This window comes from Mesoplodon bidens (genome assembly GCF_964165515.1).
Source record: "Mesoplodon bidens genome assembly, chromosome: 9".
Classification (NCBI taxonomy): Eukaryota; Metazoa; Chordata; class Mammalia; order Artiodactyla; family Ziphiidae; genus Mesoplodon; species Mesoplodon bidens.
In genome coordinates this window covers 63216341-63230545 of record NC_138166.1, presented here as the reverse complement: position 1 = coordinate 63230545, position 14205 = coordinate 63216341, and positions in this window count along the sequence as shown.

Sequence of the window (14205 nt, the reverse complement as noted above, 5' to 3'; positions counted from 1 at the left end):
TATTTATGATTTCTTCCCTTGTACTAACTTTGGGTTTTGTTTGTTCTTCTTTCTCTAGTTCCTTTAGGTGTAAAGTTAGATTGTTTTTTTTGCGATTTTTCTTGTTTCTTTATGTAGGATTCTTTTGTTAAAAACTTCCCTCTTAGAACTGCTTTTGCTGCATCCCATAAGTTCTGGATTGTCGTGATTTCATTGTCATTTATCTCTAGGTAATTTTTTATTTCCTCTTTGATTTCTTCAATGATCTCTTGGTTATTTAGTAACGTATTGTTTAGCCTCTATGTGTTTGTGTTTTTTACGTTTTTTTCCCTGTAATTGATTTCTAATCTCATAACGTTGTGGTCGGAAAAGATGCTAGATATGATTTCAATTTTCTTAAATTTACTAAGGCTTGATTTCTGACCCAAGATGTGATCTATCCTGGAGAATGTTCCATGTGCACCTGAGACGAAAGTGTAATCTTCTGTTTTCGGATGGAATGTCCTATAAATATCAATTAAATCTATCTGCTCTATTGTGTCATTTAAAGCTTGTGTTTCCTTCTTAATTTTCTGTCTGGATGATCTGTCCATTGGTGTAAGTGAGGTGTGAAAGTCTCTCACTTTCTTTGTGCTACTGTTGATTTCCTCTTTTATAGCTGTTAGCATTTGCCTTATGTATTGAGTTGCTTCTATGTTGGGTGCATATATATTTATAATTGTTATATCTTCTTCTTGGATTGATCTCTTGATCATTATGTAGTGTCCTTCCTTGTCTCTTGTACCATTCTTTATTTTAAAGTCTATTGTATCTGATATGAGTATTGCTACTCCAGCTTTCTCTTGATTTCCATTTGCATGGAATATCATTTTCCATCCCCTAATTTTCCATCTGTATGTGTCCCTAGGTCAGAAGTGGGTCTCTTGTAGACAGCATGTAGATGGGTCTTGTTTTTGTATCCATTCATCCAGTCTGTCTTTTGGCTGGAGCATTTAATCCATTCACATTTAAGGTGATTATCGATATGTATGCTACTATTACCATTTTCTTAATTGTTTTGGGTTTGTTTTTGAAGGTCCTTTTCTTCTCTTGTGTTTCCCACTTAGAGAAATTCCTTTAGTATTTGTTGTAGAGCTGGTTTGGTGGTGCTGAATTCTCTTAACTTTTGCTTGTCTGTAAAGCTTTTGATTTCTCCATCGAATCTGAATGAGATCCTTTCTCGGTAGAGTATTCTTGGTTGTAGGTTCTTCCCTTTCATCACTTTAAATATATCATGCCACTCCCTTCTGGCTTGCAGAGTTTCTGCTGAGAAATCAGCTGTTAACCTTTTGGGAGTTCCCTTGTATGTTATTTGTCATTTTTCCCTTGTTGCTTTTAATAATTTTTCTTTGTCTTTAATTTTTGTCAATTTGATTGCTATGTGTCTTGGTGAGTTTCTCCTTGGGTTTATCCTGCCTGGGACTCTCTGTGCTTCCTGGACTTGGGTGGTTATTTCCTTTCCCGTGTTAGGGACATTTTTGACTATAATCTCTTCAAATATTTTCTCAGGTCCTTTCTCTCTCTCTTATCCTTCTGGGACCCCTATAATGCGAATGTTGGTGCGTTTAATATTGTTCCAGAGGTGTCTTAGGCTGTCTTCATTTCTTTTCATTGTTTTTTCTTTATTCTGTTCTGCAGCAGTGATTTCCACCATTTTGTCTTCCAGGTCACATTCGTTCTCCTGCCTCACTTATTCTGCTATTGAGTCCTTCTTGTGTAGTTTTCATTTCAGTTATTGTATTGTGCATCTCTGTTTGTTTGTTTTTTAATTCTTCTAGGTCTTTGTTAAACATTTCTTGCATCTTCTCGATCTTTGCTTCCATTCTTTTTCTGAGGTCCTGGACCATGTTCACTATCTTTATTCTGAATTCTCTTTCTGGAAGATTGCCTATCTCTGCTTCATTTACTTGTTTTTCTGGGGTTTTATCTTGTTCCTTCATCTGGTACATAGTCCTCTGCCTTTTCATTTTGTCTGTCTTTCTGTGAATGTGGTTTTCCTTCCACAGGCTGCAGGATTGTAGTTCTTCTGCTGTGTCGGTCTTCATTTTTTATGCTGTGGTAATGATAAATCTAATCCCTTTTGCTAGTTATCTTTCTCAATGTAAAAATGTTTTCTCTGTAAGCCATCCTCTGGATGATGAGAGGGTAGTGCTTGGGATAATTTATCTACTATAGGGAGGCAGCCTAGTGGCAGAGGTTAAAGGCTTGGTCCCAGGCCTATGCTTCTTCCTAGCCAAACTCTCTCCCTTCTTAGCTGAGACTTTGCACTTACTCTCTAAGCCTCGGTTTTCGCATGGGAGTAATGATGGTGCCTCCCTCCTAGGGTTTTTATAAGGATCAGATGAGATAATAAACACTTTCTGGTACACAGGAAACCCTCAGTAAATATTAAATGACATCCTAAAACTAGGTGCCTTGAAAAATAGATTATAGGTTAGGTCCTTTGTACTTAATTTTAAGAAGCTTTCATATTTGAGAAAAAATATGCTATTTAAAAAACAGAACTGGAATGTAAATAACATCCATTTATTATTCTAATACAGCTTTCAATTTAACAAATTCCCAATAACTACTTTTTAGGGTGTACCTATGTGTAGGCATCATGCCTGATGATTTGATGTACATTATCTAATTTTAATTTGCAGAAGAAATATATGCAGGAGATCACTATCTTATAGTCTTGAACAATGTTCAGTGAGGTTATATGATCAGTTCACAGTTTCAGAGGTAGGAAGTCAGAGCTTGAATTTAAACACAGATTTTCTTATTCCAAGTCCAATACTCTTTCTAGACACCATATTTCTTTCCTACTTGTTTCCTACTCAGTCATGTTCAAAATTCAAATTATTGTATGCATAGACTTTATTAATACTAGCAGCATATCACACTGTAAAATTAAAAGTGTGATCATATTATAATCTGTCCCTTAGACAAATACACATGCCTTTTGCAAATCAGGGGAAGTAAATTATGTGCCTCTTGGACAACTAGTAACAATTAGGCATAGGATTAAAGAACATTGATCACTAAGTGTTGAAATTTAGAGGAAAACTAAAAAATAAGTCAGGAAGTTGCAACGAAGATTATAGAGTGCTACAAATCTTTAAGAAAATAAAGTGAAGAGTTTAAGGTGTTCTTTGTTTTTGTCATTTGAAAAGGAAATCCACAAAAATACCTTCTCTCCTTAAAAATATTCCATCAATAACTTGTGAATTCTTTCACCACTGGTTAAAATAAGTATTATTAAATTGCCCTGAGGGCCATTTCTTTCTCTTTTTCTTCCCTGTCCAACATTCCACAAAATAAAAGAAAGCTAATCTGTGACTTCTTACCCCCCTCCAATACCATTTTTAAAAGACAAAAGGTCCTCATGCTGGGCCATACTTAATTCACAACCCATGCTTGGATCTCTGAGAAAATGAGATCCCTGAGAAAAGTTCCCTCCTGGCAGCCCAGAGGAAAGTGAGCAGCTCTGATAAGCTGAGGCAATATGGGTCAATAGACCAATATTCCCTCTACTTGAAGCCATGATGTCAAGAGTTTGGTGGGCATCTTGGTTGACTAGAGCTGCCACAACAGACTACCACAGACTGGGTGGCTTAGCCAACAGAAATGTGTTGTCTCACAGTTCTGGAAGCTAAAAGTCCAAAATCAGGATTGTGGTAAGGTTGATTTCTTCCAATGGCTGTGAGGGAAGGATGTGCTCAAGACCACTCTCCTTGGTTTGTAGATGGCCATCTCCTCCCTGTGTCTGTTCACATCACCATCCCTCTATGAGTGTTTTTGTCCAAATTTCACCTTTTTATTAGACTAGCAGTCACATTGGATCAGGAACCCACCCTACTCCAGGACAACCTCATCTTAATTACATCTGCTCTGAATTTTGCCTGGGAAATATTGACACTAGTCACTGAAAGGATGAGTTGAGTATTAGCCAAATAACATCATGCCCATTAATGTACTTTCTAAGAGCCATTATACAAATGCAGATGGTATTGTTTCCATAATCTCCTTGCAAATTATTTCCCCTGAGCAAATAGACTCTCAACCAGTATAGTCATGAGCTCTAAAATGGCACTCAACACTTGAGATTCCTAACTTGTTTTAGTGTGTATCTAACACCCTGAACTAAAAGGAAGAAGAAGCAGGATTGGGATGGGAAACCAGTAAAATAATATCCAGACCCATTATTATGTCTGAGTCACAATCCATCACTTAGTAAGACAGACAAATGTTTCTCACTAGGAAGTAAGGTTTGAGGCTTATTCTATGTAATTCATTTACATTTCAGAGTATCAGAGTCAGCTTCAGTGTGGTCTTCTCTGGATACTCTTCCTGGAAACCTCCCTCTGCGCCTCACTACCAAGATGAATTATCTGCCTTCCCCTGGCCTCCCTAGCATCCTGTGTTACTTCAGCATGGTTATTGCTGGGTTACTGATGTGTCTCCTTCAAGTGACTGTGAAATCCTTGAGGAAAGAGACCATGATTAATCCCTATAGCCACAGTACAAAGAAGAGTATGGTAAACATTTGCTAAATGAAGGGAGTTCAGTAAGTATTTGCTGAATTAAAATTGGACAAACATGGACCATCTTAACTCAAGGGTCTGTGGACACCTGACTGTCCCTACTGAATAGAGAGGGATGGCCATTCCTCACTTTTTCTGAAGACAGCACAGAGGAAACAAGCAGAAAGGATCTGGAACTGCACTGAGAATGCTGCTCACCCTGGGATTGGTGGTGGCTATTTACACCAGTCCCTTGCTGGGATGTGCATAAGTGACATCAGAGACCACAAACCACAGCTGACTCCCTTGTGAAGATGGAAAGATTATTTTAAATAATTTTGAGTCTGTTTTAATCAAAAGTATTAGGATTTAGTCTTTGTCCTCCTTTATCTTGAGCTATCTTTGCCGAATCTCTGGCCAAAGTTGATAGTAAATATATATATATATATATATATATATATATATATATATATATATATATATAATCTTTGTGCAACAGTTTATCTTTCATGAGAATTTCCTGTGGCATTTACCCCTATTTTATTTGGGCACATTTGGTTTCTCCCCAAAGGACTATATCAACTGGCATTCGAAAACCTTAGAAATGTGTTTACACTAAAACACTCTTGAAACCGAATCTTCAAGATGACCCAAGTCTAAAGGGACTGTTATTTTTTTAATGCAACTCTGTTTCCTCTAAATTTGCTTTTGTGAAACTGAATTCTCTCACAAGCTGGAGGCAACAAGCAAACTTGAGTTAACTCCTTATCAACTATAAATGATGCCAAAAGGAGAAAAGTTGACTTCATTTGGGTTCCTATCTCTGAACTAGCTCAGCATGTGGCCAAACTTTTGGCAGCCCCAAGCTAACTGCCTTCCAAAATGCTGTCTTCAAATGTCTTCTTGAGCTACCTTTGCATTCAAATTCAAGCACTCAGTGGAAAGAAGTTCAGAGAGGTGTTCCGGGATCCCAGGACAATGTGCTCTGGCTGAGTCCAAGTTAGTCTTAGTTTGACAACATTCTTTAGGACGTGAAAGAAAACAAAACTTAGTTTCTTGTTCGATGGCATTTTCATTAGAACTCCAAGCACTTAAGAAAAAAAAGATTCCCTTCACCTTTCATCTACCTGGTTCTATATGTGCCTTGTTCTGGGGCTATGCTATCTAGCCTTCACCTTGGGGGAAGAAAAGACAGCTCTTATCGTTTATAAGATATATTATAACACACTAGTCCACTGCAGTACAGATAAACCCTTCTCTTGCTCTATGGAAGACAGTGTCAAGAGTAGATGTGCAACCAGAAGATGGGGAGCTGAATCCCTTCACACCACCTGCTCCACCCCACCCTCCCACTGAACCCTGATCACCTATCCAAAGTCTTACTAACACTGTTGTGAGCTCTACAAACCATCTTATTGAGCCAGGCTCTGCCCATGGAGGAGATGAGTTACTCTTTTACTTCCACTTCCTGAAGAAACTATAATAGTTTATGTTTGAGGGGGAGGTATATATTGGTGAGAACGCAATATGAAGCATGCCTCCTCCATAGGCCATGTGGAAGATGACTCATGTGTCCTTACACATTTAAATCTGGAGATGGAGGAACGTAGGAAGAACTTCCCTTATGACTCTGAAGAGCCAGCACATGGGATAAAGTTATGGCTATGTTAAGCCAATGCCAGGTAATGGATAAAAACTGCAAAATCTTTCAGTGGCTTTCCTTGTCTGCTGGATATTTAAACCTCACCCTATTTTTCAGCATTCTACAGTCCTATCCATCACAACCTTACCCTTTCCTCCTACACCACTCCATTCCACTAAGCTTTGTGCTGTCAATTTCCTCCTTCCTCACATAGTTGGTCCACTTCTCAACTCCTGCTTTCCCTCAGTTTTGCTGTTAATCATCGTAGTTTGCCCTCTCCATCACCTCCTTTGAAGATCTGGTGAATTATGTGTCACAGTCTTGTCACAGCCACCTCCTCAAACTCTGTTTTATTTCTCTCTCTTTTTTAAACCTCTCTCATACTGAAAAGATAGACTTACATTCCTTTTTTCTTTTTTAACATTGGACGTTGAATCAAGAGACCTTGTCACAACCATTCTCAATTCCTTTGAAACATTACATCTGAAGCCAGTTGTGTTCAATGTATTCATATGTTTCCTCCTCTAACATTTTTCCCTTCCAATTCCCAGCTTTGAATTTCTCCCAAATAAGTACTCTGTTGGTGGGCTTTTTTATCTGTCCAAACCTTTCATAGCTAGTGTAGGCAACTGAAAATGTATTGGGTCTAATGAAATTGTGTTGAATGTCAGTAAGTGGCATTATCAGCTCTCCTCAGCCTCCTGGGCTGTGGGCAGTGATCAGAGAGGTCGTCAGAGAATCCAGAAGGGAGAGGCTGTGTGAGAAACCATGGTCTGCTCACTCAGCTCTAAATTCAGTGTGGACCAACCTCTGAAGGGGGCTGGAAATCACACAGGGAAAAAAGACAAACTATCTTCAGAAACTGAGCTGGTGTAAATTTATACAGAACCTTCTAAATCCACAAATTTTAAAATGACCCAGTTCCTATAATGAACTCATTATTAAGTACTGATACTTCCACCTACTATGCAAGACAAAAGCATCTAAAACTATCCTGGCCCTTGAGAGGGCAGGGAACATGTCTTATCCATCTTTGCATCCCTAGCACATATAAGATACTAGACACATGTCCACAAAGAGAAACTGACTGAATGAAGATATGTATCTGTGGTTGCAAATAATAGGGCCTTTAATCCTTGGTTTTAGGATAAACTCAATCTTTATCAATTTTCTATTAATTTCAAGAACTAGGGCAGAACTCCAGGTATAAGTTTCCTATTGCTGCTGTAACAAATGACCAGAAACTAGGTGGCTTAAAACAATTCAATGTATTATCTTACAGTTCTGGAGATCAGAAATAAAAAATCAGTTTCACTGGGCTAAAATCAAGGTGTCAGCAGGGCTACATTCCTTCTGAAGGTGCTAGGGGAGAATCCGTTCCCTTGCCTTTTCTAACTTCTAGAGGCTGTTCACAGCCCTTGGTTCATGACCTCTTTCTCCTTCTCCAAAGCACATCACTCCAACCTCAGTTTCCTACCTTCTATCTCTCCCTCTTTTAAGGACTCTTAATGCCTACATTTAGTCCAGCATTCAGCACATAGAAAGTACCTTAAAAAATCTGTTAAATGAAAGACAAATATATAAATGCCTTCCTTCACTCAGTAGAAATGTTCTTAAGAAGTTAAATGTACATCAAAGTGCTTAGGATTTTTCTTATTCATAATCCTCTGTTAAACGAACTGGGTAGGAATGCTACTTAAATCAATCTGTGGAAAGTTATTTTATAAAGCAAAGAATTCTAGTCTACCTCAAAAAAAAAAATCACCTCCAGATCAGCTGCTATTGAAAATTTAGATTTCTATACCTATATTTGAGAATCATGTCCTATTCTAATAAAATGAATTTGAGGAGATACTTTCATATTGCATTTTTACATCTATTTTTAAATTTATATTTGGATGTTTGGGGTAAAATAAAATCTAAAATCAACTACCAGAATATTTATAAATAAAGTTCGCCACACTTAAAATGGGGAACTGGGACCAGCACACTATGTAATGTCTCCTATGTATGTAAACTAGCAAATGAAGAATAGTTAAAATTATACATAGGCATTTAATGAGAATTAAAACACTGTGCTCTAGTCTTTGCATTCAAAAAATAGTAATAAATCAAGAATCTCTTAGGAATTTTTTATCACATGAGGAAAACTCTCTCTCAACCTTTAAGGAGTTTTGTAATCTTATTAAAAGAAACATAAATGCTGACCCCTCAGTCATGTTTAGGAAAAGTAATTCCATATGTTGATTAAATTAGAAAAGGTAATTATGTCAGAGGCCAAACATGCAGAAAATAAAGACAAACTCTAAGGTAAAGCCACCTCATGATTACCCCTTTCACCTTGAGATTAATCTTTGACCATGAGAGGAGATTCTGGAGCAGGCAAGGTAGGTGACTTAGGTGGCCAAGAAGGGATTCAAATTTTGGATCTGCCATCTAAAGAAAATTAAAACAACAGTGGGGAACTGCAACAAAATCCTTTTTATCATTGCCCTGGCATTCCCCTAATGCCAGCTATTAAACCTCCAGCTCTCCTGGGCATTATGGCCCATGCTCCTGTTTCCACTTTTCTACCTTTAACTTCTGAGGAGTGTTTGGCAAGAGAAAAACAATTTAACAACCCAGGGTCTTTTGTCTAGATTTGCTACAAGAAGAGTTTAGTTACAGGCTGACTTTGGGAGTATTCTGGACTTCTTTCAGCCTCTTGAGATTTACCAAGCATCTTTCAATGAAAAATCAGCAGGCTGAGTCCAAAGCATGTCGCAAGAGTATTACATTACTATCTCATTGCTTACTGAGCGGGATTCAGCATAATCTTTCTCAATATAAAGCTTGTCTTTCTGACATATTTTGTAAGGAAGAGGTTTAACAGGAACAAAAGAAGGAACACCTTGAAAAATCAGCCTCACCAATCCCTCGACTCTAGAATACCTCACTCAGGCTGGCAGCCACGTGCACCACACACAGCAGCCGTGATACCTAATTATGCTGCCACTAGAGGAACTATTTGTACTTGTCAATCACAGAACTACACTGGCAGAAAACTGCTGCAGGCCAACCTATTCACAAATATGCCGTCTCCTGACCAAAAACATGCACTGTGATGTAATCTTCTTAGAGTGTCTATTGTTTGAGACTTGCAAAGAATGTTAGGTTTTATGTGTCGTGGGTTTGTGGAAGGACTAGCTTATAGAGCTAGAAACACATCTGAGGAGAATTTTTTTCCTTAATGTTGAAGACCAGCCTGGTTAACCCTTCACTATCTACCTCTTTCACTAGATTTCAGGCCCCAGCTCTGTCTGTCCTTTTTAACATTAAAATCTTTTGGTTAATTTTCTTGTCAAGCATATGTTTTTTCCTATACAGCATGTGTATAAATAATGTCCAAAACATAAAGCAGTCAGGAAAACATGTAATTATAAACACTCACTTCTCAGGCCAGATTCCAGGCCCGGAAATTCAATAGCATCTCAGGAGGCAACTTCGAGTTGTGGTCACACACTTTTCTGACATGTAAACTTAGCTATCCCATCCTGGGAGATTTCTAGATTCAAACCAATCAGCATGATGAACTGGGTCTAACTTTAGAAGCTCAGGGTCATTACACTTACTTTCTTCTGCACCACCTGCCCCATAAATCACCCTTTTCTAAAACTGAATTTTAATGCATGTTGCCTCATCAACAAGAAGCATAAATACCATGCCTGATACAAGCATCCCCTGAATCTACTAGTACATCCACTCCACGAGGGCAAGAACCATGTCTTTGTGGGAACATATTCGACACTTAGCTCAGTAACTGGCAAATGTTAGGTCTGCACTAGTAGTTAAATGAATACGACCTACTCACATAAGTCAACCTTGAAAGGTTTCTCAGGGTTTCAATATCTAAGAGTTTATACATGAGAGAGTCACAGGTCCCACAAGCTTTTTAACGTGAATCTGGCATATCATTCAATTATTGCGACTCTAGCCAGATTTCCCTTTCTTTAAGGAAGGACCTAGACTTTGTGTGTCTTTTTTAATGCCTCCAGGACCTAGTACTAGCTGCAACTAATTCTGGTGTTGGTTAGAAGGCAATATTTCACCTTCAAAGGTTATGATCAATGAATAGATTATGAATTTTGTTACATTTGTCTTAGGTTGAGACATTTATCTCTGCACAGCAAGTTGAGTAGAAAGAAATGAAATGTTGAAAACAAGATTAATGAGAGCAAATGAAGAATTTAGAATTGTTTTTAACTCTTCACTTGGCAAATGGGTTGTTGCTTCTCTGTTTTACTGCAAAGTAATAAAATAGCATTTCCCTAAAACATGCAGTAAAATATGCTTTTTGGTCATTTCTATTGCTGCTTCTTTCCTTTAGTCTCAACTGGTAAATTCTTTGCTACAAGAAAAAAAGGACCACTGTTAGTCATTTTCTTTTTTTTTTTGCGGTACGCGGGCCTCTCACTGCTGTGGACTCTCCCGGTGCGGAGCACAGGCTCCGGACGCGCAGGCTCAGCGGCCATGGCTCATGGGCCCAGCCGCTCTGCGGCATGTGGGATCCTGCCAGACTGGGGCACGAACCCGTGTCCCCTGCATCGGCAGGCGGACTCTCAACCACTGCGCCACCAGGGAAGCCCTAGTCATTTTCATAATCTTGTGTTTGACAGCTGATTTAAAGCATTAATGGATAAAGGTAGAAATAATGACAATTGCAACTCTTATCTGAATAATCTGAAAAGATTTTCATGTTCACTCTTGTCTTAGAAAAAGAACCATAGAGTTTACTACTTCTAAAAGAAATGGAGCAGATGACTTTGTTTTCTAATTCATCCAGAAATCTTTCCCTCCATAGATTTACCACTTGAAAATTCAAGTAACCAGTACAATTCTGTCACTATTAACACATCTACACCACAATGACACCGTCTTTTTTTTTTTTTTTTTTTTTTTTTTGGTGGTACGCGGGCCTCTCACTGTTGTGGCCTCTCCCGTTGCGGAGCACAGGCTCCGGATGCGCAAGGCTCAGCGGCCATGGCTCACGGACCCAACCACTCCGCGGCATGTGGGATCTTCCCAGACTGGGACACGAACCCGTGTCCCCTGCATCGGCAGGCGGACTCTCAACCACTGCGCCACCAGGGAAGCCCGACACCGTCTTTTAAGAGAAGGCAGAGCTTAGATCTTCCCAACACTGTCCTATTCTACAGGGACGTCAGCTCTGGGAGAGACCCTTATTCTCTCTGTGTGGCCTTTCCTAACAATCCAGGAGTTGGTCACTATTGATTAATGTATAACATATATAAGACATAAGAATATATCTAATACTATAGCATTTATCACACTGTATTTTGTGTATTTCTTCCATGCTTACCCCATGCCCACCACCCAAAGTGGACTGAGTACTCATCAAAGAACAGGCTAAGTCTCACTGATGGTTTTTAGTCCCAGTATGTAATAGACAACCAGAATAATAATAATAGGCCCTTGACAGATATCTGATGAAAAAAATGAGCAAATGAATAAAACTAAAAAGGGAGTCAGTTAATTCTAAAAGTTTTTCTGAAACTCTTTTAAAACTACCTTCAGAACCATTTTTGCAAGGCATCCAAGAAAATGATTCTTACTACTTTACAGTGCCACCTCATGTAAAAATTAACATGATATCTCATGCTTTATTTACATGACATGGTTGCGAGGTTTACACAATGGAATTCATCCTTAAAAGGATGAAATTAATTGAGAGTATCCAATAGACCATGCTTCGATCTGAAGGCAGCACTGGCACCAGAATCCACTTTCCCAAGAGACTAACCATGATAGAGGCCACATATATCTCTATTATTTTTATCATCATTTTATAGCTACACTTCATGGGAGAAAATGTTTACCACTATCCTGAAATAAACTAAGCTCAGCAATGACCAAGTCATGCTATGCTCCCCAGGGAAAATATAAGCCAAGCCAGAAGCACTAATAGAGCAACTTATATGCTGTCCATGTTAACTCATCTCTGATTCTAAGAAGATTGAGAAATTATAGGTGATTTATCCATCCCCTTTTGTGAACAATCTAATTAGAAAAACCTATGTTAACCTCAACAGGAGAGTTTTAATACTGAGCTAGAATTCTGAATGTGTCTCAGATGAGGGAGTCAGTCTCAATTCCATTGCAGCCCTTGGCAGGAATAACTTTTTAGGGAATTCAGGAATAGGCAAATCTAGCTCACTGTTAAGAAAAGTACCCTTTGTGGTACAAGTCTGAGCACAAGGATTTTCATAGGACATGACAGCTGTTTTCTTAGAGAGCTAGACAGAGAGTTCATAGAGAAGTACAGCAGAGGGCAACCTAACAGACCACATTTGTGTATATTTTGTGTATATAATGTATACATGCATATTAGATTATACTCTAATCTAATATACTAGTGGCAGAGGTCAAACTGGACTGCTAAGAGGAAGAAATTGGCTTCCTAATGAAACCTATATAAAAAGAGCCATAGATGACACAGCACAAGCTCACCAACACACACACCACAAACACACACCGATGTACAAGTGTGTACACATCCTTTAGTGGCTATACCTGACTCATATGGCAGGTATCTCTATGTCTTGACTCCAAGATTTGAGAACCCCTTTAATTTTTAATAAGACCATATTTAGGGGTTGAAAAGAGGGAGGTGACTAACATTTCTGGAGGGTCGGAGTCTTTGTGAAGCAATTCAACACTGAATCATTTTCCCTTTTCCATATGATGTTGATTCTCATCTGTAATCCTTGCTTATGCTGTCTCCATAACATGGAATATTCTTTTACTTCCTGTTCAACTGGGTAACTCTTACTCTTCTCTCAAGATCTTCCTCTCAAGTCTCAGGTACCACCCTGTCGAGAGCAATCCCTGACATGCTCCCAACCCCCAGGGCGGGGTGAGTTGCTCACCATCTGTCCTTCCACAATGCATCCCTCTATCCCAGCACTTCCATTCTCTACCCTAATAAGCATGCCTGTGCTTCCCTCCCCTGTTAAACTGTTATCAAGGATTTTTGGATTATTTCTCTTTGTCTCACCAAGCATAATGCTTGGCACTTAAAAGGAGTTTCAGAAATATTTGTTAAGTAAATAAATGAACTAACTTCTTAATTCATTTAATATTTTCAATAACTCTGGTATTAGTTTCCCCAGCTTATGGGAGAAGAGACTGACTTTGTAAAATTGTTTAACTTATTCAAGTTCACATAGTTCATAAGGAACAAGCAAGATTCACACTCTGAAATAAGGAGAAAGTCAATTATTTTTGCTTTGAACCAGATGAAGAGATTGGAAGCAAAGATGAAGAGCATTCAACTTTTTAACTTTATCACAAGCATCAGGGGGCACTAACCTTAAAGAGAGGGACCCACACAGTGAAGGGCCCATTGACCAGGAGGCCCTTGTTTACCTCATCACCAATTCTCCTCCCAGAAATACTTGGTATCTTTGGCTAACTTGATGCTGATGGTCTAAAGCAACTAAACACAGAATCAAAAGTTGGAAATTCCATGAAAACCAAACTTAATTATTGTAAAAGGAAGAAAGAGGGTTTGTTTAGCTTCTTTAGCATCCAAGTATTAATTTGTACCTGGAGCAACAGAGAGCAATGTTCCATTTCTACTATATTCTGATGTAAAAGTTAACATCAGAGTCTTCACATTTTAAGATGATACAGTAAAAGGACATTCCTACCTCCTTATCCTCTGAAAAATTCTCTCCAAACAGTAAACAGAATGAGAAACAGAAACACAAATTCTGTCTTCAGTAGTATTAGGGGACATCTATCACCTTATACTGCAATACATAAACAGAAAAAGAGGATGGACCCAACAGAGTGCTAGAGGGTCAGAATAAGTGCCCTTGGATGGCGCTCTTGATAAGAAGCAAGCTAAGTCACAGTGAAACCCTGGAAATGTTCAGACATTGGAAACACCATGAAGGCAGCAGGGAGGAGGATGGCTGAAAATGGGGTTATTTAAAGTCTTTGTTAGAGTTAGTTATAATTCCAGGTTCCATCCTT